Source organism: Sciurus vulgaris, assembly GCF_902686455.1.
Source record: "Sciurus vulgaris genome assembly, chromosome: 12".
Classification (NCBI taxonomy): Eukaryota; Metazoa; Chordata; class Mammalia; order Rodentia; family Sciuridae; genus Sciurus; species Sciurus vulgaris.
In genome coordinates, this window is record NC_136473.1 from 31,575,929 (window position 1) to 31,600,427 (window position 24,499).

A 24,499-nucleotide genomic window follows, 5' to 3' on the forward strand; every position below is an offset into this window, starting at 1 on the left:
TGTTTTTCCCCATCCTTTCACCTTTAGTCTATGGGTATCTTTTTCTATGAGGTGAGTCTCTTGCAGGCAACATATTGTTGGATCTTTCTTTTTAATCCCATCTGCCAGTCTATGTCTTTTCATTGATGAATTCGGGCCATTAACATTCAGGGTCATTATTGAGATATGATTTGGTTTCCCAGTCATTTGGTTCATTTTTTAAATTTTATTTATTTATTTGTTTACTTATTTATTTATTTATTTATTTGACACGACTTGGTTCCTCCTTTATTTGACAATTCCTTTAGGATAATTCTTCCCTCTGCTGATTTGCTTCTTTGTTTTTCATCTCTTCCTCATGGAATATTTTGCTGAGAATGTTCAGTAATTCTGGCTTTCTTTTTGTAAATTCTTTTAGCTTTTTTTTGTCATGGAAGGATTTTATTTCATCGTCAAATTTGAAGGTAAGTTTTGCTGGGTATAAGATTCTTGGTTGGCATCCATTTTCTTTCAGGGCTTGAATGTTGTTCCAGGCCCTTCTAGCTTTTAGGGTCTGGATTGAAAAATCTGCTGATATCCGTATTGGTTTCCCCCTGAATGTAATTTGGTTCTTTTCTCTCACAGCCTTTAAAATTCTGTCTTTATTTTGTATGTTAGGTATTTTCATTATAATGTGCCTTGGTGTGGGTCTGTTGTAATTTTGTGTATTTGGAGTCCTATAAGCCTCTTGAACTTGATTTTCCATTTCATTCTTCAGATTTGGGAAATTTTCTGATATTATTTCATTGAATAGATTGTTTATTCCTTTGTTCTGTTTCTCTAAGCCTTCCTCAATCCCAATAATTCTTAAATTTGGCCTTTTCATGATATGCCATAGTTTTTGTAGATTCTGTTCATGATTTCTTACCATCTTCTCTGTTTGTTCAACTTTGTTTTCAAGGTTAAATATTTTGTCTTCAATGTCTGAGGTTCTGTCTTCCAGGTGTTCTATCCTATTGGATATGCTTTCTATGGAGTTCTTAATTTGGTTTATTGTTTCCTTCATGTCAAGGATTTCTGTTTGGTTTTTTTCAATATCTCTAACTCTTTATTGAAATGATCTTTTGCTTCCTGTATTTGCTCTTTTATCTGTCGATTGGTGCGATCATTCAATGCCTGCATTTGCTCTTTCATTTCATCATTCGGTGCCTGCATTTGCTCTTTCATCTCATCATTTGCTTCCCTGATCATTTTAATTATGTACATTCTGAACTCCTTTTCTGTCATTTCTTCTGCCATGCTGTCATTGGGTTTTATTGATGTAACATCTAGATTTGTTTGGGGCATTTTCTTCCCTTGTTTTCTCATATTGTTCAGGTATCAGTGGACTGCTGAGATATTGCAGATTTCCTCTATTGACTTATAATGTCCCTGAAGATTTCTAGTATATCCCCTCTTAGCCTTCAGTAGGCTGAAGTCTTGGAGGAAGTTGATAATGCGGTGCTCCACAAGGAAGCTGCCTCTCTAGGGGTGGTGGACTTCAGGTGGGGTATATTCGCTGCTAGTGGGCAGAGGTGCTTCCACTTGTTGACCAATGGTCATCCAAAGGGGAACTAGGCTGTGGGCTGAGGAAAGGCCTGTTTGGGCCTGTCGCTTTGTTTTTACCGTCCTTGTGGGAAAACCTCACCTGGCAGAGAAGACTCACCCGGTGGGTAGGTCTTCCTGGTCAGTTCCCCTCCTAGAGGTTCCCTTCAATCTACAGCTACCACCTGGGTTGGGCTGCCTTCCTCTGCAACGTTCCCAGGGTCCTGGCCCTACCTCCAGGGCCTGGGAGCCTCACCCTTCGCAGATGAGTCTCCTTAAGCTGCTTCTCCTCAGAGAATCTGCCCGCAGGCCTGGATCCTTTGCTCCGCCCCTAAGTGTGTCTCTGTGCAGCTCTTCCACCAAGAAGCCTCCTAGGTCCTGGGACCCTGCTCTGCACCTAATCGCCTGACTATGCGGCCCCTCCTCTGAGCAGCCACCTGGAGCCCCGTACAACTGCTTTGAGTCCCAGAGACCCGCCGCATGCCTCTTCCTCCAGACAGCCACCTGGTGTTCCAGTGCGGTCACTAGGAGTCCAAGCAACTCACTGCGTGCCTCCTCCTCCCGCCAACCGCCCGTAGCCCTGGGCAGTCACTCTGAGGCCAAGTGACCCACCCCGTTCCACCTCCTCCTCCAGGTAGCCCCCTGGGTGTTTAGAAGCGGTCGCTCTGAGTCCATGTGACCCACCGCGCTCCTCCTCCAGGCAGCCCCTGGTATTCAGGAGTGGTCACTTTGAGTCCAAACAACTCATCACTTGTCTCCTCCTCTGAGCAGCCGCCTGGAGCTCTAATTCAGTCACTGCAAGTCCAATGACCCGCCGCTCTCCTCCTCTGGGCAGGCCCTGGTGTTCAGAAGCAGTTTCTCTGAGTCCAAACAGCTCACCGCGTAGCTCCTCCTCTGGCAACCGCCTATAGCTCTTGTACAGTCACTCCGAACCCAAGCGGCCACACTCCTCCTCCTCCTCCTCCGCGCAGGCCCCGGTGTTCAGGAGTGGTTGCTCTGAGTCCACACAGCTCTCCTCACCGCTCCTCCTCTGGACAGCCGCCAGGAGCCCCAGTGGTTGCTCCAAGTCCAAGCGCTATGCTGAGCGGCCTCCTCTACCATGCTCCCAGTTGTCCGAGTTCACTGCTCCAGCGGGGGGAGGGGTGTCTCACTGGGCAACTCTACTTCACAAAGTTCCCTGCGTTCCGGGATGATCGCCCCATTTGGGACACCTCCCCAATGGGAGAGACTCACCCGGCTGCTTTGAGTTGGTTCCAAGTCTCTCAATATCTCCTCTTTTGAATCCTGAGTCCTACGGCAACTTGAAATGCAGCCACCCTCTAGTCCGCCATCTTGAAAACCCTCTCATTCTTTTTTCATTGCTAAATATGACTCCATTGTTTATGTATACCACTTTTTTTATCCATTCATCTAATGATGGACACCTAGAATGGTTTCTAGTTTGACTATTGTGAATCATGCTACTATAATCACAGGTGGACATATATCACTGTGGTATGATGACTTTTTCTTCATGATCAATACTGAGAAGTGGCATAGCTGGGTCATATGGTGGTTCCATCCCTAGTTCTTTGAGAAAAACTGCTTTCCAGAGTGGTGGTACTAAAGTATAATCCTACCAACAGTACAAAAGCATTCCTTTTTTTCTCCACATCCTCTCGTGCATTTGTTATTGTTTTTATTCTCGATGATTGGCAATTTTGATTAGTGAGATGAAATCTTAGTCTAGTTCTGATTTGCATTTCCTTAATTGCCAATGATGTGGAAACTTTTTTCATATATTTTCTGGTCATTTGCCAAAACTTTTGATAAGTGTCTGTATAGTTCATTTGCCCATTCATTAATGTTTTGGGGGATTGATAAGTTTTTAGAATTATTTTTATATTCTGGATATTAATCTTCTGTCAAAGAGTAGCTTGTTATATTTTTCCCATTCTGTAAGTTCTCACTTCACATTCACATTTCATTTGTTGTGCAGAAACTTTTAAATTTGGTGCTAACTCATTTATTAACTCTTGGTATTATTTCCTCCACTTTAGGGGTCCTATTGACCTGTACCCATCTACTGGATTATTGACCCTACATTTTCCTCTAGGGGTTGCATAATTTCTTTTTAACTTCTAGATCTTTAATTCCTTTCTTGTTAATTTTTGTGCAGGGTAAGGGATAAGTGTGTAGTTTCATTCTTCTACACATGAATAGCCAGTCTCTCCAGCACTACTGTTAAAAAGACAGTCTTTTCTACAATGTGAGTTTTTGGCATATTTGTCAAGGATCATATGGCTGTATCTGTGTGAGTTTTTTGTTTGTTTGTTTGTTTTGTTTTGTTTTGTTTGTATCTTCCATTCTGTACCATTCGTCTATATTTCAGTTTTAGTATAAAAACTAGTGTAAGTACCACACAGGTTTTTTTTTTGTTGTTGTTGTTGTTGTTGTTTTGTTTTGTTTGTTTTACAATAGCTTTGTAGTATAAGTCACAGTAAGGAATTGGGTTGTTGTCAGAATCTCTTTTTTAACTTAGAATTGCTTTGGCTATTCTTGGTTTCTTTATTCTCCTAAAAAAATTTAGGATTGTTTTTTGTACTTCTGGGAATAACGTCATATTTTTTTGGGTATTAAATTGAATCTGTATAATGCTTTTGGTAGTATGGCCATCTTAGCAATATTAATTCTGCCTATCCATGAACACAAGAGGCCTTTACATCTTTTGTCTTCTTCAATTTCTTTTCAATATTCTATAGTTTTCATTATACAGGGTTTTTACCTTCTTGATTAAATTTATTCCTATTAATAATGTGAATGGGTTTATTTTCTCAATTTCTTTCTATACATTATTGGTGTATAGAAAATTTATTGCTTTTTATGTGTTGATTGTGTAACCTGCTAGTTTATTTATTTGTTCCAACTAGCTTCTGGTGGAGCTTTTTGGATATTCTATGTATAGGATCATATTCCAGAGTTACCAGTACCCTCGTAGAGCAGATTCCTGCTTGGAGGTATGAACCGGCAAGGAAAATAAAAGTCTGAAAATAATCAGTAAGGAATAAAAGACAAAGTCAGAAATTAGATTTTAAAAGAGGGGGGGGGCACTTGGTGGGTCTTCCAGCCCTGATAGGAACTGGAACCGAACAAGTGAAAAAGGCCCCAATGTTTCATTAAAGGGGAAATACATCAAATGTTTCAGTGTGGTAGGCTTCTTGAAGAAAACAGAATAAGAGTGGGAAAAACAGGTTGTTTGGTGTGTGGGAGGTTACACCCATCTCCAGGTGACTGTGTTTGAACCTAGTGCTATGAGCTAAGGTGGGACACCGGTGTGATCTGGGCTTTCTCAACTAGAGAATTTCACCCAGCAGCTTCCCTACATTATGATGTTCAAAAAAAAATCCATAGTTCATACACAGCCTTCAACAGGATTATATCACCTGCACACAGAAATAATTTTACTCCTTTATTTTCTATTTTTATCACTTTTATTCCATTTTCTTGCTCAATTGCTCTGGCTAGACTTTCTAGCACTATTTTAAATAGGAGTAGTGAGATTGAACATCCCTGTCTTGTTTCAGATTTTCAAGGAAATACTTTCAGATTTTCCTCATTTATATGAGGTCGGCTTTGGGTTTTTCATATATAGCCTTTTATGATGTTGAAGTAGATTCCTTCTGTTCATAGTTTCTTCAATTTTTTTTTATCATGAAAGGATGCTGAATGTTGTCAAAGACTTTCTCTGTATCTTTTGAGATTACTAAGTGATTTTGGTCCTTAATTCTATTTATGTGATGAATTACATTTATTGATTTGTTTATTGATTTGTTAAACCATACTTGCATCCCTTGAATAAAACCAAATTGGTCATGATGTACAATCTCTTGATGTGCTGTTCAATGCAATTTACTAATAAGTTGTTAAATTTTTTGCGTCTGAATTCATAAGGGATATTGTTCTGTGGCTTTCTTTCCTTGATGTGAGTGTGTTACTTGCTTCACAGAATGAATTTGAAGTGTTCCGTTACTTTCTATTTTATAGAATAATTAGAAAAGCAGTCACATTATTTTTTCTTTAAAGGTCTGGTAGAATTCAGCTGAGACTCCATCTTGTCCTCAGCTTTTCGTTGTTGAAATGCTTTTTATTACTGCTTCTATTTTATTGCTTGTTGTTGGTTTGTATAGGTTTTCTGTCCTTTTCATTCAATATTGGCAGGTCTATGTGTCTAGAAGTGTATGCATTTTTTTAAATTTTCCAATTTATTGGAGTACAAAGTTTCCAAATAGTCCCTAATGATCCACTGAATTTCTGTGATATATGTGGTGATTTCTCCTTTGTCATCTCTAATTTTATTAATTTATGCCTCTCTTTTTTCTTTGATTACTTTGTCTAAGGACTTATTAATCTTGATTATCTTTTCAAGAACCATCTGTTTGTTTCATCTGTCCTTTGTATTATTTTTTATTCTTAATTTCTTTGATTTCATTACTGGCAATATTTCTTTCCTTCTACTTGTTTTGTATTTGCTTTGTTCTTTATTTTTATTTGCTTTGAGATGCGTTATTAGATTATTTTGGGGGATTCTTCTGATATTCTTATGTAAGCACTCATAGTTAGAAACTTTCCTCTTAAAACTGCCTTCATAGTGTCCCAGATGTTCTGTTACATTGTATCATTATCCCCATTTGATTTTAAGAAATTTTAAAAATTTTCTTTCCTGATTTCTTCTATCATGGACTTATTATTCACAAATGTATTGTGAAATCTCCATGTGTTCATGTAATTTCATGAACACATGTATTGCTCTTTGGTATTGATTTCTAATATCATTTCATTATGATCTGATAAGATGCAAAGAACCATATTAATTTTTTTATTTGCTAAGAGTTGTTTTATGGCCTAAAATATGGTCTATTTTGTAGAAGGTTCCAGGATCCATGAGAAGAATGTATAATCAACTCTTGTTGGATGAAAGATTCTATAGATGACTATAAAACTCATTTGATTTATAATATTTTCATATTCAAAGAATTTTTACTGAGTTTATGTCTGAATAACATATCTAATGGCAGTAGAGGTGTGTTGAAATCACCCAGTATTATTGTACTGGGGTCTACCTGAAGATTTAAAACAAATTGTTTCTATTTTATGTTATTAGTTGCACCAAGGTTTGGAACATAAATATTTACTATCATTTTTTTATTGTCCCTTTACCAGTATGAAGTGTCTTTGTCTCTTCTCATTAATTTTGTTTTGAAATTATTTTTTCAGGTAAGGGAAGGTTACTCCTGCTTGGTTTTGGACTTCATTCACATAGTATATTAATTTCTATCCTTTGACTTCAAACCTGTGGCTGTCTTTGCCTATAAGGTGAATCTTTTGCAATCAACATATAGTTGATTATAGTTGATATAGACTTATTTTTAATGCATTTTGCTAGCCTGTGTCTTTTAATTGAAGAGTTGAGATCTTTTAATTCAATGTTATTATAGAGAGAGTTTAATAATTCTTTCCACTTTGATTTATTTTTAATTTGGTACTTTTCTCATTTGATTAGGAATCATTAAATGTGATGTGTTAATTTGTGAGATCTGGGGCTTCTTTCTTGTTTATTCTGTGTGAAATATTTGTTTAAGTATGTTCTGTAGTGCTGATTCAGTTTTCATGAATTATTTTAGTTTCTGCTTGTCTTGCAAGATTTTCCTTCTCTCTCTCTCTCTTTTTTTTTTTTTTCCAGTACTGGGGGCAAGGTTTTCCTTTTCAATACTGAAGTATAGTTTTGCTGGATGTAATAATATTGGTTGACTTTTTTCCAGACTTGAAACATCATTTCCAACTCTCCTCCTTCTAGAATTTGTGCTGAGAAATCAGAAGTAAAAATGATTGGCTTGCCTCTAAATGTGACCTGACATTTTTCTTTCAAGGCCTTTAAAATTCTATCCTCTTTCTGATAATAGGCATTTTAATTATAATGTATTGTGGAGAGGGTCTTTTTTAAATCTTCTTTCTATTTGAGTTTCTGAATGTGTTCCATATCTGGATGTCCATCTTATTCTCAAGGTTTGGAAATTTTTCTGTCATTATTTCTCTGAAGAGATTGTCTTTTTAATTAGTCTTCATCTCACAACACTCATCAATTCCAATGATTTTTAAAATTGTTTTTATTTACCGGCAAATGTCACAGAGTCACCCACAAGACTGAGATCCTAATTATAATCAGATATACTACATCTTTGTACAAATATGTCAAGACAGACTATACTGTCAAGTATAACTAAAAAGAACAAGAAGAAAAGAGCAAAACCAAAGAAAAAGAAAGTTTTTAAATGTTGTCCATGAATATTTGTATATTCTGATCATGATTACTTATTTTGTTTTCTTTAATACTGTCTGAATGTTCAAGTCTGGCCACTTTTTTTTTTTTTTCCAAACTGAGATTCTCTCTTTTAGTATAGTATACTCTATTACAGAAACTTTCAACTGATCATTTTATTTGATTTCTTGTGTCTTTCATTTTCAATGTTTATGTTTCGTACTTTTTCAATATCTCTGTCTCCTTATTAAGTTTCTCATTCATATCCTAAATCATTCAGTTGTCTTTGTGTGTTGTCTTGGAATTAATTGATTATTTCATAACAATTTCTTTGAATTATTTATCTGAATTTCATCTATTTCAATATCTTTGGAATCAGTTCCAGGTGAATTATGAACTTTGGAGACACTGTGTCACTGCTTTTTTCATATTTCTTTTATTCCTGTGCTGGGTTTTATTGCATCTGTTGGAATGTATTCCCTTCCACTTTTATGTTTAGACATTTTTAAGGTACAGTCTTCTCTTGCAAAGTATCCTATAGTGATCTACATTGAGACCTTTTCGTAGATGTTAAATTCACAACCTTTTTGCTAAGTCTCTCTGTTTTTATCTAAAGGAATTAATGTCCATGAGTGGGACCAGAGGATCCACCCCCATCCATTACTACTTGAGACTTTGGATGTTTTGTCTCTCCTATTCTCTTTATTAAATTATAGCGAAGTTTGAGTGCAGTTAATAAGTGTATGGAACAAGGTGTGCAGTCTTTTGGCATGATTTGTTCAGCAGCAGTTTCAATTCTGGGAATTTGTGGTGCCCCTGTAGTTTTCCAGAACCTCACAGAAAATGGGGAAACACAAAAACAACAACCAAAGCAAACAATATACAACATTAAAATAAATATCTGGTGCCTACTGTAACATACACAACACTAATTACCAAGAAAACAACAATGATGGGATCTGCAAGTAGAATACCAAAAACAATAAACAACCATAAACTAGATCTAGCATTAAAGTGAACAGCAGATGTAAACTATGCCACCCAAAGCCCTAATACAGCAACATGAATGGTGGGGGGGTGACAAACACAATGATAGAACTGTCCCCAAACAAGGAGTAATAATCCTAATGCCAGAGCACTGGAACACTGATCTACATCCCCAGCCATATTTTGTGTTTTATTTAGAGACAGGGTCTCACTGAGTTGCTTAGCACCATGCTCTTGCCAAGCCTGTCTTTGAACTTGTGATCCTCCTGCCTCAGCCTCCCGAGCCACTGGGATTACAGGCATGCACCACCATGCCCAGGTTATATCTCCAATTTACAGATGAGAAAATTGAGTCTTAGATGTTATGTTTACATGAATCATAAAGTTAATAAAGAGTTGAGCTAGAATAAGGAGCAGGAAAGTCTTAGTCACCTAGAAAAATCCCCTTTCTAGTTAACAACTGTCAGCCATTTGCATCTTTCTGTGGCTTGGCTTAGGACAAGCTAATGTATTTTATTTATTTATTTTTATGTGGTGCTGAGGCTCAAACCCAGCACCTTATGTGTGCCAAGCAAGTGGTCCACCACTGAGCTACAACTCCAGCTCTTAGTTAATGTATTTGAGGACACTAAATCCACACATTTTAATGGGAGGCAGAGTAGGACTGTGAAAGAGATGGCAAACCAGAGCTGTGAATTGGCAGTATACTGTACTCTTTAAAGCAAGGGCTTTGGATTTACACCCACCTAGATTAGTATCACAATTGCTCCACTTTAAGTTCTCACCTTGCCCAAATCACACATTTTTCTCTTATTCTACATAAACCAGAGGGATTTGTTGCAGATGATTTTTGAGTTGACAAGGGTCTATGATGAAGAAATTAGATACCAGAGGATACAGTTGGCAGGAAGATTCTGGAACCTAATATTACCAGAGCAGGTCATGAAAAGAAGGTGGTGACATGATCCCAAGTAGGCAAAACTGGAAGAAGAGTTCTGGGACCCATCAACATCAAGGAGGGACAAGAAAAAGCAAAGGCCAAGCATTTACCAAGGATCCAACATCTATGCAGATGGATGGAATTAACACACTGGGGTGAAAATCTGAGGACCAGTGGGGTTATTCCCTAACAGGACTCTTGATGGCCAGGCTGATGTCCAGCTGATCCATTCTGATGTGTCAGTGCCCATGAACCACCAGAGCCTGTGCTTAATGCCTGTGCACAACTGATCAGGGAATATTTTTAACGTGGACTGATAAGACTGGAGCACGAGCTCTGATAACCAGAAAAAGGAAAACTCTAGAGCCCCTGTTTGCCATGTCCCTTGGTGTAGCACTCTAGTTGTTCTTTAGTAAGCACCCAGCAATTATGGGCTGCCGGCACAAATACAGTTGGAACACCCCAGGAGTTAAGCCATTTTCTGAGTGATGCTGCCTTACATACATAACAAAATTCTGTGCTATTAGTAAAAAAATATCAATTGCCATCATAAACTTATTCTTTAAACTTGGTTTTATTCTGCTAATTTATTATTGAATAATAATGAGTGGCCAGATATAGAAATGACATTATCAGTCTTTAAGTTGGATAACATCATACATTACAGCACATACTTCACTATGTAGCTACTTGTACTAATTTGGCCAGTTTAAATCCTGACCAAAGTAAAAGTTCACTTTATTCTTCTAATTTCAGTAAAGGATAGTCTCCAAAGATACTATACCTCAGAACATTTCATATATATAATATATATATACACATATATATATATACATAAAACACATATATGCTTATATATTTATATATATAATATGCCCTCTATAATAATATTCTTAGTAAGCAGTATATACAAAATAAAAATGTAAAGGGCTGGAGGTTGTAGCTCAGTGGTAGTCCCAACTATTCAGGAGGCTGAGGCAGGATTCATTAAGCCTAGGACTTCTAGGACAGCCTGGGCATCATAGTGAGACCCTATTTTAGTTGACTTTTACACTTTGTGGCAAGAACACCCAACTAGAATTATTTAGAGTACGAAAAGTTTATTTGGCACCTCACTTTCAGGAAGCAGGGAAGAGAAGGACAAGAGGCCACAGGGAAGATGCACCCTTCCAAAGGTCACCCACAGAGACCCATGTCCTCCAGTCATGCTCCATCTGCCCATTGCTACCACCCAGTCCATCCATTCGAACTAGAATGGACTGACTAGGTTACTGCTCTTTTAATCTACTCATTACACCTCTGAATATTCCTGCATTACCAGGAGATATTGGGGAACACCTCACATCCGAATCATAGCAGACACTATCTTAAAAAATAACCCTATTTTGGCATTGGGTTTGGAATTGAATGGTAGAGTGCTTGCCTAGGATATGTTAAGCCCTGAGTTTTATCCCCAGCACCACCAAAAAGATAAATAATACAATTCAGTTGCTTGTCTATTACATTGTGGTTCAAAACCCACCACAATGTTGCACAATATTGATGAACATTTTTCAGCCATTTTCTACAACAAATTATTTTCCCACTCCTATGCTTATCTTCTGATACTGGAAAAGATGAGGATTGGGACAAGTAGATCCAATCTGAAACTAAGGAGCCATCTCTTACACTAACTCATCAGGACTTCACAGTCCCAAATACCCTATTAGTAACATCTAAACTTCTAAAATAGACAGAAAATAACCCAAGAGTTATTAGGCAAGTTTTCCTTTATGATTTAGCCTGCAAGTTAGATTGTGTGTGTGTGTGTGTGTGTGTGTGTGTGTGTGTGTGAGCACTTGCCTAGAAGATAGGAAAAGTGAATACTGTGCTCTGATACACTGGTTCTAATTGGCTAAAGCTATTCAAAAGCCATGCACTTGGAGTTATTCTGGTATACCAGGTCCTGGATGCATGTAATTCAAGTCTCTTTACTCATCAGTGAATGGTGACAATAAAGATATAAGTAGTTCAAACCATTAGTAGCAAAACTCTGGATTACTACCTTCCTACTCAGAGTGATGGTGTGTCTTATGCTTGATTTGTTTGTTTATTTGTTTGTTTTTTATGGTGCTAGGCAGGTGCTCTATCCCCAGGTCCAGAGTGTTGATTTGCAAACCTCAATTACCATCATCTTAATGGAGACCCTTTCTTACCTATTAAAAGCACTTCTTTTTGCTTTTCCTTCCTGCAAATCACTGAGTGAATTTCTTCCCTGCTGCAGACTTCCTTGAATGGCAAAATGATTAGTTCCCCTTTGGCTTTGATTTTGAGGGTTTATTTTGCGGATTGTTTTGTTGTCATTGTTGTTGTTGTTCTTTTTGTTGTTCTAACCTTATTGGCTTTTGTTTGACACTTTCTTATTCCTAACGAACACTATGATGTTCATGCATTCTTCTTCTATGTACTGAAACCATTGCTTTAAATTTCAAGTGCTTTTGACCTTTCCAACCCTCATTAATGATGCTATCACTTAAAAAAAATAGCACTTACAATATGTTATCCTCTGTATTTGAGTTCTGTTACATACATTGCCTCATGTCATCACCACTAAAGATTTAGGGTGTCAGTGGAATAAATTACATCTGGTTTTTTGTTTGTTTGTTTTTGCCTGGGTGATCCTCCCCACCCCATTACTTTTATTGGGAGAATCCCCCTTTCATTTGAGTTGTTACAACACTCCTGGTGTTTCCTTCCACTCTAGAAAACAAAAAGGGATCACTTCCCTTCCCCTGCTGCCTCCAGGGCATAGCCACTGAGGCCTCTGTATGGTACTTTTCATCTTGCAAAGTGCAAATATATACCTATTATACTGCTTGATTTCTGGTGACTTAGTTCTCAGATAGCCACAGTGTGTAGTTGTGGCATATGGAATGTTGCATCAGAGGAAAGAGTTGCATTGTTCTAATGCCTAAAACTTCCTTTCAGCTTTTCCTTTTTCAACTTCATCATCAATTTTGTAGATTACTGACATCTTCCAATAAGTTCTTCTACACGTAAGTTATCTGGAGCCATTTTCTGTTGTTTTCAGTTGAGTAATCTGACACAGAAAATGAGACAATGTTGAGTAGTTAGCAATAGCCAACCCTTTGGGAGAATTAGGGGGAATCTGAGACTTGTCCAACTGCCTGGAGGCTGAAGGCAGTGAGCCCCAGGCATGAGACTTTGATGGTTCACAGTGTATTAAGTGACAAAAGAATTAATTATTTTATACCTTATGGTCATCTGAAATAACATACTTGCTACAGACATGCATTGGGGGATCACACTGTGTTCTCAATAAAACAGGGGGTAATGATAAAAAGTCAAAGCTTAGAGTTTGTCTAAATATAACAGACTGGAAAGCTAAACAAAGGGAATAGTGAGTGCAAATCCTTAAGTTCTTCCTTGAGACAGATAAAAATCTGTCAATTTTTTATCATTGTCCTAATAGCATTAATTTCTGGTAGCTATAGTTTAAAGCCCCATGTGTTAAAAGCTTGGTCTCCAGGCCATGGTGCTTTTGGGAGGTGGTGAATCCTTTAAGAGGTAGAATCTAATGGAAGAAATTGCAGTCGCTGGAGATTTGCCCTTGGAGGGGATTGTGGGGCCCTGGTCCATTCCTGTTTTTCTCTTCTGCTTCCTGGATATCATGAGGCAAAAAGGTTCATTTCATCATGTAATTACTGAGCCACTAGAGGCCCAGAACAAGAGGTCCACACAACCATGAGCTAAGGCCTCTGACACCATGAACCAAAATAAACATTTTCATTTACTAAGTTCATCTCTTGATATTTTATCATAGTAAAAGAAAGCTGATTTGACAGGGTAGTCAAAAACTAAACTCATTATATGGCAGATCCTTAAGTATATAAATTGAATTTATAGGTCCTCTTTGTGCTTTGGGCAAGTTACTTACAATAGTGGTGAGGTCTGCATACCTGCCCTTTATGCTGTCAGATACATGATCTTTATTATCTTGTATATTAAGCAATCTCCCTGGAGGGGAGACATGTCTAGTTTTCCTACTAAGGGATAAAAATAAATTCATTCAGAAAAAAAGTCACTCTATCTTTCCAGGGCTTCCTATTTACAGGACATTCTAGGAAAGATAAAACTGGTGGTCAATATTTAGATATGTAGAAACTTATACAAAAGATTCCTAGAAAATTGTTTCCAGGGTCTGGAGCTGACCGCCGGACTCCACTCCGTTCCTGACTATGTTGCAGCGAAAGGTCTGCGCAAAAGCCTATGGCCTGGGAGAGAGCGTTTGAGCAGGGGCTTGGGCCGCATTTTCACGTGCACAGGGCATCCCTGAGCCTGGTGATGATGGCGGGGATGCAGCCCCTGGCCCTGCAGTTGGAACAGTTGAATCTGCGACCGCGAGAGGCGAATCCTGAGGCCGACACGGAGGAGGCCACTGCTGCCAGAGTGATTGGCAGGTTTGATGAGGGGGAAGATGGAGAAGGTGATTTTCTGGCAGTGGGTGGCATCAACCTCCCTCTTGGACACAGACAAAAGGTATTCTGGCAAGACAACCTCTAGGAAAGATTGGAAGGAAGACCATTGGGAGCAGATTCTACCAGGTTCATCGGATGATGAAATACCTGATGAGGAAGGGTCTGGAGATGGAGATTCAGAGGGACTGGGTTTGAGGAATCTGATGAGGATGACCTGAGTGCTGCTGAGGAACAGGATGCTGAGGACGATGGGGAGAGCAGTCTGGCAGGAAGGAAAAAAAAAAGCAGAAGCCACTCTGCAAAAACACCAGGCTTCAGTTTCCAGAGCATTAGTGACTTTGAGAAATTTGCCAAGAGGATGTATGACCTTGGAGCAGTAAGGAGGAGGAAGATGAAGAGAGTGGCATGGAAGAAGGGGACCTTGAGGAAGATGGGGAGGGTGAGAGTGAGGAAGACAGGGCTGGAGACAAGAGCAGTGAAGGTGACGGTGTGGTGATGACCTTCTCCAGGGTCAAGGTTTCTGAGGAAGTGGAGAAAGGAAGAGCCATGAAAAATCAGATCACACCATGGGACCAGCTCTTGGAAGGAAGGATCAAACTACAAAAAGGTCTGTTGACAACCAATCAGCTGCCTTAATCTGATGTTTTTCCTGTTTTCAAGGACAAAGGTGGCCCAGAATTTGCCAGTGCCTTAAAAAATAGTCACAAAGCTCTTAAAGCACTTTTGAGGTCATTGGGAGATCCTCAGGCAGAGTTACTTTTCCAGTACCCAGACACTAGACATCTGGAGATGGGATGAAACCCAAAGAGCAAAATGAGGAGATTTCTAGTGAAGATGATGAGCTAGTAAAGAGAAGAAGCGGAGAAAGGCCCCACTGAAGAGGAAACTGGAGATGGATGACCATCCCAGCTTCATGGCAAAGCGTTTTGCTGACTTCACAGTCTACAGGAACTGAACATTGCAGAAGAGGCACGATAAAACCAAGCTGGCTTCTGGAAAGTTGGGGAAGGGTTTTGGTGCATTTGAACAGTCAATCTTGACTCAGATTGATCATATTCTGATGGATAAAGAAAGATTACTTCAAAGAACAAAGACCAAGTATTCAATCTACCAAGTTCTTGGCAAACATGAACCAGAAGCTCAACCTGTCCTAGAGGATTTGCCAGGAGAACTAGAAATCCTTCCTCAAGTTCCTGCCAATGCTCACCAGAAGGACATGGCTGTAGAAATATTTGATGATGATGACTTTTACCACCAGCTCCTTTGAGAACTCATAGAACAAAAGACCAGCTCCTTGGATCTCAATGATCAGGTGGCCATGGGAAGGCAGTGGTTTGCAATCCAGAAGCTACAAAGCAAAATCTACAAGAAAGTAGATAGGAAAGCCAGAAAAGGAGGGAAACTTCGGTTTCATGTCCTTAGCAAGCTCCTGAGCTTCATGGCAACTATTGACCATATTACAATGAATGATGATGCCAGGACAGAGTTGTATTGATCTCTTTTTGGCCAGCTCAACCCTCCTGACATCAGACTTGGGGATTGACTTCACTGTCTCCTTTGCTGTGGGCCTCCAGGCAGCGCCTCCCTGTACCCCAACAGATCTGCTGGATGCTCATCCAGGAGGCAGCTGTGACTCCATGGTGCTGAGTCGAGAGGGGATCCCTGGGAAGGAGCTCTGCCCAGAACTCCTGCCTAGTGCCTGCGAGGGCACCTCCCTGTGTCCTTTAACCTCCACAAATAAAAAGTATTGTCACACACAAAAAAAGAAAAGAAAATTGTTTCCAAAAAATATACAGTACTGAAGTCCTACATTTAAAAAGAAAGGAAAGAAATTTTAAAAGATTTCAAATCAATCACTTCAATTTCCACCTTAAAAATAGAAGAGTTGAGGGGTTTCAAGATGGCGGCCTAGAGGGTGGCTGCATTTCATGTTGCTCCAGGACTCAGGATTCAAAAGAGGAGATATTGAGACGCTTGGGACCAACTCAAAGCAGCCGGGTGACTCTCACCCCTTGGGAAGGCGTCCCGGATGGGACGGTGGTCCCGGAACACAGGAAACTTTATGAAGTAGAGCTGCCGGCGAGACGCCCCTCCCCCCGCTGGAGCAGTGAAGGCGGACAACTGGGAGCATCGTAAAGGAGGCCGCTCGGCACAGCGCCAGGACTCGGAGCAACCACTGGGGCTCCGGCGGCTGCCCAGGGGAAGAGTGGCGAGGAGAGCTGTGTGGACTCAGGACACCGGGGCCTGCCCTGAGGAGGAGGAGGAGGAGCGTGGCCACTTGGATTTGGAGTGACTGCACCAGAGCTACAGGCGGTTGCCAGAGGAGAAGCTGCGCAGCGAGCTGTTTGGAATCAGAACGACGCTTCTGAACACCGGGGCCTGCCCTGAGGACGAGGAGGAGGAAGAGGAGCGCGGCCGCTTGGATTCGTGGTGACTACACCAGAGCTACAGGCGGTTGCCAGAGGAGGGGCTGCGTGGCGAGCTGTTTGGACTCAGACCACTTCTGAATGCCGGGGCCTGCCCGGAGGAGTAGGAGGAGGAGGAGGAGGAGCGCGGCGGGGCGTTTGGACTCGCGCAGTGACTGCATTAGCGCTCCAGGCGGCTGCTCAGAGGAGAAGGCGAGTGGTGAGTTGTTTGGACTTAAAGTGACAGCTCCTGAACACAGGGGGGCTGCCTGGAGGAGAAGCGTGGTGGGACACTTGGTCTTGAGTGGCCGCACCAGAGCTCTGGGCGGTTGCCCAGAGGACCCGTGCTGTGGACTCAGAGAAACTCAGAGGGACCGCTCCTGAACACCCGGGGGGTTATCTGGAGAAGGAGGAGGAACGGGGAGGGTCACTTCGACTTGGAGTGATTGATTGCCCAGGGCTACGGGTGGTTGGTGGAGGTGGAGGCACGCAGTGAGTTTCTTGGACTCCTAGTGACCGCACCAGAATACTGGGCGGCTGTCTGGAGAAAGAGCCGTGTGGCGGGTCTCTGGGATTCAGAGCGATTGTACGGGGCCCCAGGTGGCTGCTCAGAGGAGGGGCCACATAGGAAGGCGATTAGGTGCAGAGCAGGGTCCCAGGATCTAGGAGGCTTCTTGGTGGAAGAGCCGCACAGAGACAGGCTTAGGGCGGAGCGAAGGTTCCAGGCCTGCGGGCAGATTCTCTGAGGAGGGGCAGCCTAAGGAGAGTCATCTGCAAAGGGTGAGGCTCCCAGGCCCAGGAGGTAGGGCCGGGCCCCTGGGAACTTTGCAGAGGAAGGCAGCCCAGCCCAGGCGGTAGCTGTAAATTGAGAAGAACCTCTAGGAGGGAACTGACCAGCGAGACCTCCCCACCGGGTGAGTCTTCCCTGCTGGGTGAGGTTTCCCCACAAGGACAGTAAAACCAGAGACTCAGGCCCAAACAGGCCTTGCCTCAGCCCACAGCCTAGGTCCCCTTTGGATGACCATTGGTCAACAAGTGGAGGCACCTCTGCCCACTAGCAGGGATTATACCCCACCTAAAGGCCCCCACTCCTAGAGAGGCAGCTTCCTTGTGGAGTACCGCATTATCAACTTCATCCAAGACTTCAGCCTACTGAAGGCTAAGGGGGGATATATATAGAAATCTTCAGGGACATTGTAAGTCAATAGAGGAAATCTGCAATATCTCAGTGGTCCTCTGATACCTGAACAATATGAGAAAACAAGGAAAGAAAATGCTGCAAACAAATCTAGATGTTACATCAATAAAACCCAGTAACAGCATGGCAGAAGAAATGACACAAAAGGAGTTCAGAATGTACATAATTAAAATGATCAGAGAAGTAAACGATGAGATGAAAGAGCAAATGCACGCACTGAATGATGAGATGAAAGAGCAAATGCAAGCATTGATTGATCGCACCAATTGACAGATAAAAGAGCAAATACAGGAAGCAAAAGATCATTTCAATAAAGAGTTAGAGATATTGAAAAAAAACAAACAGAAATCCTTGACATGAAGGAAACAATAAACCAAATTAAGAACTCCATAGAAAGCATATCCAATAGGATAGAACACCTGGAAGACAGAACCTCAGACATTGAAGACAAAATATTTAACCTTGAAAACAAAGTTGAACAAACAGAGAAGATGGTAAGAAATCATGAACAGAATCTACAAGAACTATGGGATATCATGAAAAGGCCAAATTTAAGAATTATTGGGATTGAGGAAGGCCTAGAGAAACAAGCCAAAGGAATGAACAATTTATTCAATGAAATAATATCAGAAAATATCCCAAATCTGAAGAATGAAATGGAAAATCAAGTTCAAGAGGCTTATAGGACTCCAAATACACAAAATTACAACAGACCCACACCAAGGCACATTATAATGAAAATAACGAACATACAAAATAAAGACAGAATTTTAAAAGCTGTGAGAGAAAAGAACCAAATTACATTCAGGGGGAAACCAATACGGATATCAGCAGATTTTTCAATCCAGACCCTAAAAGCTAGAAGGGCCTGGAACAACATTTTTCAAGCCCTGAAAGAAAATGGATGCCAACCAAGAATCTTATACCCAGCAAAACTTACCTTCAAATTTGACGATGAAATAAAATCCTTCCATGATAAACAAAAGCTAAAAGAATTTACAAAAAGAAAGCCAGCGTTACAGAACATTCTCAGCAAAATATTCCATGAGGAAGAGATGAAAAACAAAGAAGCAAATCAGCAAAGGGAGGAATTATCCTAAAGGAATTGTCAAATAAAGGAGGAAACAAGTTGTGTCAAACAAATAAATAAATAAAATTTTAAAAACGAACCAAATGACCGGGAAACCAAATCATATCTCTATAATAACCCTGAATGTCAATGGCCTGAATTCATCAATCAAAAGACATAGACTGGCAGATTGGATCAAAAAGAAATTTGCAACAATATGTTGCCTGCAAGAGACTCATCTCGTAGAAAAAGATACCCATAGACTAAAGGTGAAAGGATGGGGAAAAACATACCAAGCACATGGACTCAGCAAAAAAGCTGGAGTATCCATCCTCATTTCAGATAATGTGGACTTCAAGCCAAAGTTAGTCAGAAGGGATAAAGAAGGACATTTCATACTGCTTAAGGGAAGCATAAATCAGCAAGATATAACAATCATAAACATCTATGCCCCAAACAGTGGCTCATCCATGTATGTCAAACAAATCCTTCTCAATTTCAGAAACCAAATAGACCATAACACAATAATACTAGGTGATTTTAACACGCCTCTCTCACCACTAGACAGATCTTCCAGACAAAAATTGAACAAACAAACCATAGATCTCAATAACACAATCAATAATTTAGACTTAACAGACATTTATAGACATTTATAGAATATACCATCCAACCAAGAGCGAATACACTTTCTTCTCAGCAGCACATGGATCCTTCTCTAAAATAGACCATATATTAGGCCACAAAGCTAATGTTAGCAAATACAAGAAGATAGAGACACTACCTTGTATTCTATCAGATCATAATGGATTGAAGTTAGAAATAAATGAAAGAGTAAAACACAGAAACTATTCCAACATCTGGAGATTAAACAATATGCTCTTATATGATGAATGGATAACAGAAGATATTAGGAAGGAATTTAAAAATTCTTAGAGGTAAATGAGAACAAAGAAACATCATATCAAAATCTCTGGGACACTATGAAAGCGGTACTTAGAGGGAAATTTATTTCATGGAGCGCATTTAATAAAAGAAGTAAAACTCAACAAATAAACGACCTAACACTACAGCTCAAAGCCCTAGAAAAAGAAGAACAGAACAGCACCAAAAGTAGTAGAAGACAGGAAATAGTTAAACTCAGAGCTGAAATCAATGAAATTGAAACAAAAGAAACAATACAAAAAATTGAAAAAACAAATAGTTGGTTCTTCGAAAAAATAAACAAAATTGATAAACCTTTAGCCACACAAACAAAGAGAAGACGAGAGAAAACCCAAATCACTAAAATTCGGAATGAACAAGGAAATATCACAACAGACAGGATTGAAATACAAAACATAATTAGAAGCTATTTTGAAAATCTATACTCCAACAAAATAGAAAATTTTGAAGGCATCAACAGGTTTCTAGAGACATATGAATTGCCTAAACTGAACGAGGAGGACATAAACAATTTAAATAGACCAATTTCAAGTACTGATATAGAAGAAGTCATCAAAAGCCTACCAACAAAGAAAAGTCCGGGACCAGATGGGTTCTCAGCCAAGTTCTACAAAACCTTTAAAGAAGAGCTCATTCCAATACTTCTCAAAGTATTCCATAAAATAGAAGAGGAGGGAACCCTCCCAAACTCATTCTATGAAGCCAATATCACCCTGATTCCTAAACCAGACAGAGACTCATCAAGGAAAGAAAATTTCAGACCAATATCCTTAATGAACATCGATGCAAAAATTCTCAACAAAATTTTAGCAAATCGCATACAAAAACATATTATGAAGATAGTGCACCATGATCAAGTGGGCTTCATCCCAGGTATGCAAGGTTGGTTCAACATCAGGAAATCAATAAACGTAATTCACCATATTAATAGACTTAAAGTCAAGAATCACATGATTATTTCAATAGATGCAGAAAAAGCATTTGATAAAATACAGCACCCCTTCATGCTCAAAACATTAGAAAAAATAGGGATAGTGGGAACATTCCTTAACATTGTAAAGGCCATCTATGCTAAGCCCATGGCTAATATCATTCTAAATGGTGAAAAACTGAAAGCATTCCCCCTAAAAACTGGAACAAGGCAGGGATGCCCTCTTTCACCACTTCTATTCAACATCATTCTTGAGACTCTGGCCAGAGCAATTAGAGAAACCGAAGAAATTAAAGGGATACGAATTGGGAAAGAAGAACTCAAACTATCCCTGTTCGCTGATGACATGATTATATATTTAGAGGAACCTGGAAACTCCACCAGAAAACTCTTAGAACTCATAAGTGAATTCAGTAAAGTAGCAGGTTACAAGATCAATGCCCATAAATCCAACGCATTTTTATACATAAGTGATGAATCTTCAGAAAGAGAAATTAGGAAAACTACCCCATTCACAATAGCCTCGAAAAAAATAAAATACTTGAGAATCAATCTCACAAAAGAGGTGAAAGACCTCTACAATGAGAACTATACAACACTAAAGAAAGAAATTAAAGAACACCTTAGAAGATGGAAAGATCTTCCATGTTCTTGGATACGAAGAATTAATATTGTCAAAATGGCCATACTACCTAAAGTGCTATACAAATTCAATGCAATTCCAATTAAAATCCCAATGACGTACCTTACAGAAATAGAGCAAGCAATTATGAAATTCATCTGGAAGAATAAGAAACCCAGAATAGCTAAAGCAATCAATCCTTAGCAGGAAGAGTGAAACAGGGGGTATTGCAATACCAGATCTTCAACTCTACTACAAAGCAATAGTAACAAAAACGGCATGGTATTGGTACCAAAATAGAAAGGTAGATCAATGGTACAGAATAGAGGACACGGACACAAACCCAAATAAATACAATTTCCTCATACTAGACAAAGGTGCCAAAAATATGCAATGGAGAAAAGATAGCCTCTTCAACAAGTGGTGCTGGGAGAATTGGAAATCCATATGCAACAGAATGAAACTAAACCCATATCTCTCACCATGCACGAAACTAAACTCAAAATGGATTAAGGACCTCGGAATCAGACCAGAGACTCTGCATCTTATAGAAGAAAAAGTAGGTCCAAACCTTCAACTTGTTGACTTAGGATCAGACTTCCTTAACAGGACTCCCATAGCACAAGAAATAAAAGCAAGAATCAACAACTGGGATAGATTCAAACTAAAAAGCTTTCTCTCAGGAAAGGAAACTATCAGTAATGTGAAGAGAGAGCCTACAGAGTGGGAGAATATCTTTGCCACTCATACTTCAGATAGAGCGCTAATATCCCGAATCTATAAAGAACTCAAAAAACTCTACACCAAGAATACAAATAATCCAATCGACAAATGGGCTAAGGAAATGAACAGACACTTCACAGAAGAAGATGTACAAGCAATCAACAAACATATGGAAAAATGTTCAACATCTGTAGTAATAAGAGAAATGCAAATCAAAACCACCCTAAGATTCCATCTCACCCCAATTAGAATGGCGATTATCAAGAATACGAGCAACAACAGGTGTTGGCGAGGATGTGGGGAGAAAGGTACACTCATACATTGCTGGTGGGGTTGCAAACTTGTGCAGCCACTCTGGAAAGCAGTATGGAGATTCCTCAGAAAGCTTGGAATGGAACCACCATTTTACCCAGCTATCCCACTCCTTGGCCTATACCCAAAGGACTTAAAATCAGCATACTACAGAGACACAGCCACATCAATGTTCATAGCTGCTCAATTCACAATAGCCAGACTGTGGAACCAACCTAGATGCCCTTCAATTGATGAGTGGATAAAGAAACTGTGGTATATATATACAATGGAATATTACTCAGCCATAAAGAATGATAAAATTATGGCATTTGCAGGCAAATGGATGAAATTGGAGAATATCATGCTAAGTGAGATAAGCCAATCTCAAAAAGCCAAAGGACGAATGATATCGCTAATAAGTGGAGGATGACACATAATGGGGGGGAGGGAAGGGTTAGTGTTAGGGTTAGAGTTAGGGTTAGGGAGGGGGGAAGGAAGTACTGTATAGAGGGTAAAGAGGGGTGGGAGGGGTGGGGGGAAGGGAAAAAATAACGGAATGAATCAAACAACATTACTCTATGTAAATTTATAATTACACAAATGGTATGCCTTTACGCCATGTACAAACAGAGAAACAACATGTATCCCATTTGTTTACAATAAAAAAAAAAGAAAAAAAAATTAGAATTAAAAAAAAAAATAGAAGAGTTTTCTCATTACTTACAGAATAGGCTAGGCTCTTTGAAGACTTCCACTACAAATTTACAATTCTAGAAGAAGAGTTCTCTTAATGGCCCTTGCAGCCAGCTGTGCCTATCATGTGAGAGCTGAGCCCAGGCCAGCATATCTATAGTGGGCTCTCCAGTGTTTCACCCCACAGCCAGTTTTGTGGCCCAGGTGGCATGCCCTGAAGCCTGCATGGCTATGGGCTCTGCTCTCAGGCACACACTAGGTCATGCCATCACTGGAGGCTTCCATGGAAGAAGCGTTGGTGAGCCCTCAAGACCTGATGTCACTTACCAGGATCCTTAGGGAGACCAGCCACTGAAGCAGCAATTTGGTGGCTTTTGCTTTTATAAGAAAACAGGTTTTGGAGTGTGCCCCAAATTCCATGAATCAGGGACTGAAACAGTTCATACTTGCAAATGAATTAGTCCCATCAAGAAGTTAAAATTGAAGAAATGAAAATCAGCTCTCATGACCAAGTTACTTTAGCCTAACAATTTAACTGACAGTGAACGCATAACATTTAAAATCATCAGTTAAACCTCTTCCATGGAGGAAGGTCCATGACTGTACAGAAGCTCACTGAAATGGTATAGAATTCAGGGTGATCAAATTGATGTGGTCTCCTTAAATCATTTATTGCGATGTTATTTTTGTGAGTTAATTAGGATGAAGTAATTTTCTTCCAGGAAGCTAAAAATAGAAAAAGAAGAACAAAATGTAAAATAGGCAGAAAAAAGACAATAGTAAATATCAGAGCAGAGGGCAACAAAAAAACAACGGAAGAAAATAAATAAAGCAAACCCTTGTTTTTCTAAGAATATCAATCTTTAGCCAAAGTGATCAGGAGAGACAAAGCACGAATCGCCAATATCAAGCATGAGAAATATGACATCTCTACAGATTCTGCAGATATTAAGAATAAAATTAAAGAAAATTATAACAATTTTATGCTAGTAAATGACACAATTTAGAGGAAATAGACAAATTCTTTGAAAGATACTTTGGTGAAAATAAGTTGAGTAGCTAGGACCAATAGTGTACACCTACAATCCCAGCTACATGAAATTCTCAAACAGAAGAATCACTTGAGTCCAGGAGTTGGAGGCCAGACTGAATGATATTGTAAAACCTTGTCTCAAAAAAATAAATAAATAGAAAATAAATAAACTTAGGCACACTAAAATTTGGAAGAAATTATTTAAGCAGAGAACAATTTATGAATCAAGCAGCACTAATTAACAAGCAATTTAGAAGAAGAAGGAAAAGGAAGGGAAAAAAAAAGAAAATTCTAGCTGAAACTAATAATGCTGTCTTGATCAGTGAACAGTAGGACTTGTTTTC

General features: G+C 39.6%; 1 protein-coding gene and 1 pseudogene across 2 annotated transcripts in view; one reads left to right on the forward strand and one right to left on the reverse strand.

Moving 5' to 3' along the window:
• Positions 1 to 24,499, reverse strand: part of LOC306642431 (LIM homeobox transcription factor 1-alpha-like) — a 138,289-nt gene that overhangs the window by 77,790 nt on the left and 36,000 nt on the right. The window contains exon 4 of the mRNA XM_079108211.1: positions 23,450 to 23,848. The gene's annotated coding sequence lies outside the window, so the exon portion shown is untranslated. The remainder of the gene's footprint in view (positions 1 to 23,449; positions 23,849 to 24,499) is intronic.
• Positions 12,072 to 16,123, forward strand: LOC306642403 (protein AATF-like; annotated as a pseudogene). Its single transcript has one exon. The product of its transcript is annotated as a protein AATF-like (transcript).